General features: G+C 31.7%; 1 long non-coding RNA gene across 1 annotated transcript; it reads left to right on the top strand.

Moving 5' to 3' along the window:
* Positions 1-493: 493 nt before the first annotated feature.
* LOC144556481 (uncharacterized) lies at positions 494-3,631 on the top strand. The gene is made up of 3 exons (XR_013512464.1): positions 494-1,322; positions 2,226-2,309; positions 3,212-3,631. It is a non-coding gene; the product is annotated as an uncharacterized LOC144556481 (long non-coding RNA).
* The last annotated feature ends 919 nt before the right edge of the window (positions 3,632-4,550 follow it).

Genomic DNA, 4,550 nt, shown 5'->3' with positions numbered 1-4,550 from the left:
TTCTCCAGAAAAATAAAAATAAATTCAAAACCATCATAACTCCTGGCGGCTCTAAAAGCAGCCATAAATATCCGAAAACCTTAGATTTTTTGTAACTTTTTATTTAATTATAGATACTAATAAAAAATAGGCCATTAATGTTCCTGTCAGTTTCACTCAACTATATATATCATATACTTGTGAATTCAGCGCCTTGTTCTTGTCACTATATTAAAATTGCCGATTTTTTTATTTTTATCCAAAATTTAAATTAAATTTCAAAAATTAACCGGTTTGACACTGAAATTTTAAATCTATCCAAACCGGTTAACCGTTAACCGGACCAAATTTCCGGTTAACGGTTAACCGGACCCTTGGTTCGGTTAACGGTTTAGCGGACCGGTGGGTTCGGTTAACCGTTTAGCGGACCAATGGTATGGGTTCGGTTAACGGCTTAGCGGAAATTTATACCCAATGGTATGGATTCGGTTAACGGCTTAGCGGAATACCGACCCGGGAGAAGGAAGTGCCGATTACTTGGTCTGATGCTTAATTGTGACTAATTCCAGGCTGTATGCTTCAAATGCATGCAATCTTGAATGATGATAGGATGATTATTGAGTTCATTTTGTAAATTGTTTTTTTAAATAAAAAATGGAGACAATTCTTCAAATTTGAAAAATGGAGATAATTAATGAGTCAAGTTTCGTATCTATAGCTTATTGTGTAAATTGTATTCGGAGAATATATATACTAACCTAGAATCCAGTGGCAGATACCAGTAAAGAGATCATAAAACAGTGACAATATGTAACATTAAAAAAAAAAAAAAAAAAAAAAATTAAAATACAAAATGTATGAAGATATTTTTCAAGAAAATAAATAAAGTCAATGTTATTTATTGAAAAATGCTGAAAAATATAAAGAGGCAAATATTTGAAAGTTATAAGTGATATGAGATAGATATATGTAAAGAAGTAACATTTCGAATGTACAATCTTTTGTTTTATAAGTAATTTTGGACTAATTTGTAAGATTTAGAAATTTAGAGGATGAATTTACAAGATGAATTTTTAATGATATATGGGACCGACGTTTTTGTTTCCATCTTTATCTCTTTCTTTTCTCTTCTAATTCCACCGTATACCTCTCTTTCTCTCTAGAAGGTTTATTATATTTTATTCATTTCAATCCTCTTCCATAACTCTCTTTGGCTCTTCTTACCTTGCGCAAAAGAGAAGGAAACAGAGAGATTTTCTCTCTCCCTCTAGTGAGCTAATCTCCTGTGATTTAAATTGATGTTCATGTCCCTCTTTGCTCGCTATATTCAGCGATTGCACTGGGTATATATCTCTCTCAGTTTTACTTCCTCTGTACCCGACCTAGGGTTTGTCTATTTGATAACCTTGAGACTTGAGTAGGCAATCTATTTGGTGCTATAAACTGAGTTGAGCTCTTGTTGATTGATTGAAAGTTATTTACTTTATTTCCTTTATCGGGTTATCACCCGTTAGCATGGTTAGTTATTGAACTTTGAGTTTGTTCTTGTTGACTTGATTTGCAATCTCTGAGAAGTATAAAGATTGTTAATTTGATTGAATTCTTAGTGCTCAGACCATAATTTGTACCTTACGGTACCAACCTCAAATGATTTTGTGTCAATGAATACCATATTGTCCTTGTTATTTGATGCATCTAAAATAATTGAAAGGGGATTAAGTTGTTGTTTATACATGTACCAACATATACATGAGCTGTTACTTGAATATGGGTGCCAAGGTTAAAGTTGCAAACTTTGTTTTGTGCAAATTTACTCATGTCAGAGGGACTAAAGTGAATAATGAAAAATATGAAGTATATGATCAGCTATAGAATGAAATGCATGAAATTAAGGAGCATTCGGCTCTTACTTATAAGAAAAATGAATTGTGATTTTGTCTTGAGTTTGCTCTAAAAGAAAATAAAATAGATTTAGACTAGGTATATGTGGATTTGAACTTTGATATTCAGACAGCTTAACTTGAACTTGAATTTATTATGCATAGTTAAATTATTGGACTGAAATGAAGATAAGTTAAAGAGATCAAGGAAATAATAGAATAAATCATAAATGAATTAACATAGGTACTGTTATAAATTATACAAGATGAGGGGATAAGTATACATGTGCTTTATTATATATATATTGGTAAATTTAATTGATTTCAGAGAGCAAAATTAATAGAATGTATATAATTATGATATAGGCATACTTACAGAAGAAATTGACGAGATGAATATTCAGGAAGAACAGATTGCTATAGATTTTACCTATTGCCCTACGATATCAGGTGCGGGGTTACTGGACTTGTTTGATATTACATTTTTAAGAATTAAATTGTTATTCCTTTGTCATGTCGAATGATTGTTTGCTGCATTATTTGAGATGTGTGAATCATGTGCATAGCCCAATCAAATTATTAACTGAATTTTGTGGGATATTGTTGACCTATCATTTTGTACGGTTTACCGTTTGTATGAATCTCCTATTCTGAAATATGATTGAGTCACCACAAGTTTATGTTTATGGAAATATGTTGAGCTCTGCAAAGTCTAGGAGCTATAGACTAGACTTTGGTTACGGAATCCTTATGTGCATATGGTGAACGGCCCTCGCTAATCCCAGTACCGGTTGGGAGGGGGAATCTGATTCTGATTCTGATTCTGATGGTGAATATGGGTGACTATAAAGAGACGTCTGATTGATGTCATATCCAGTCTGGGACCGGAATGACAGGTTTGTTTAATGTGTTGAGAATTACCGATTCCGAGTTTATTGCATACGAAATATTATCTGACTATGAACCAGACTTTAAATAACGGTATAAGCCTAAGCACATCAGATGAGGGTCAGTGGATGGCACTGAGTACCAGCAGGTGTGGGTTTAGCGTGGCCACCTGCGTGACAAGCTGGTGGATCATCTGTTTGTGTTACCAGACATAATAATCTATGATTAAGCCAAATATATCTCTGTTGAGCTTCATTTGAGATTCTGTGAGTTGAGATTCGATTGAATACTGTGATTGAGCATTTGCATTCACTTATATATAAAATGAACTGTTAATGTTAAGTTGCAAGGATTTAATTCTAGACATGGATTGATTGCAAGTCCAGTTGCCTGATTGTGGCAAATTCGCACTGGGATATAATATTTATATTATTTCTCACCCCCACCCTTTGGGTTATTTTCAGGTTTATTACACGGATACGGAGAGACGGTTTTGGATTGCATCTGACAGCATAACCACATAATACTGAGGTTTTGGGTTGTTATAACTGACAGGATGCGGGAGACATTTCTAAAATATATAGTTTGCCGTATTATGTCAGATAATTTCATAAATATTGGGATGTGGTTAATATGTAATGGTGTTATTGGTAATGCATATAAAAGATCCACTGCCTTACGTATATGTTTTAATAAATATACGTGGCAGGCTGTTATACCCGATTTGGGGTGTGACACAATATGTGGTGTGTTTCTGAAAGAAAAGAAAGCATTCTTTTGACCATACCGTTGTATGAGATATCTTCTGAAAGATTTGTTTTGGGTCTATGAGCGAATTGGGATTTTGTTTATTGGAAAATTGGAAATAGAAGCATGTAGCCGAGTTGGGGTACTATTTTCAATTTTTCTTTTTAAATAGTATGGGAAATATACCCGATTTTTTTATTTATATCCAAAATTTAAATTAAATTTTAAAAATTAACCGAACCGGATTTCAAATTTTAAAACTACCCAAACCGCTAAACGGTTAACCGGACCCTAGGTTCGGTTAACGGTTTAGCGGACCAAGGGTTCGATTAACCGTTTAGCGGACCAAGGGTTCGGTTAACCGTTTAGCGGACCAAGGGTTTGGGTTCGGTTAACCGTTTAGCGGACCAAGGGTTCGGTTAACGGTTTAGCGGACCAACAGTATAGATTTGTTGGTTCGCTGAACCGTTAACTGAACCCAAATTTTTTTTTTTTTTTTTTTTTTTTTTTTTTTTTTTTTTTTTTACTTTTTTTTAAAACAGAAAATTTTTTATTTTTCTATTGAAAATATACATGAAAATTCGTATTTAGATTTATCAAATTTACACCAAAAAATTTTGTAAATCAAATATGAAATTTAAAATTATAGAAAAATACACATACACATACACATAGACATACACGTATACATATACATATACATAAATAATATACGGTTACCAATTTTTTTACTTTTTTTTAAAACAGAAATTTTTTAATTTTTCTATTGAAAATATACATGAAAATTCGTATTTAGATTTATCAAATTTACACCAAAAAAATATGTAAATCAAATATGAAATTTAAAATTATAGAAAAATACACATATACATATACATATACATCTACATATACATATACATATACATATTATATATGAAATTTAAAATAATATGTATATGAATATTTATATGTATATGTATATGTGTATGTGTATGTGTATTTTTCTATAATTTTAAATTTCATATTTGATTTACAAATTTTTTTGGTGTAAATTTGATAAATCTAAATACGAAT

The sequence above is a fragment of the Carex rostrata genome, chromosome 7, assembly GCF_964058835.1.
Source record: "Carex rostrata chromosome 7, lpCarRost1.2, whole genome shotgun sequence".
Taxonomy (NCBI): Eukaryota; Viridiplantae; Streptophyta; class Magnoliopsida; order Poales; family Cyperaceae; genus Carex; species Carex rostrata.
The sequence above is the reverse complement of the archived record's forward strand: the minus strand, read 5'-3'. Positions and strand labels throughout refer to the sequence as shown.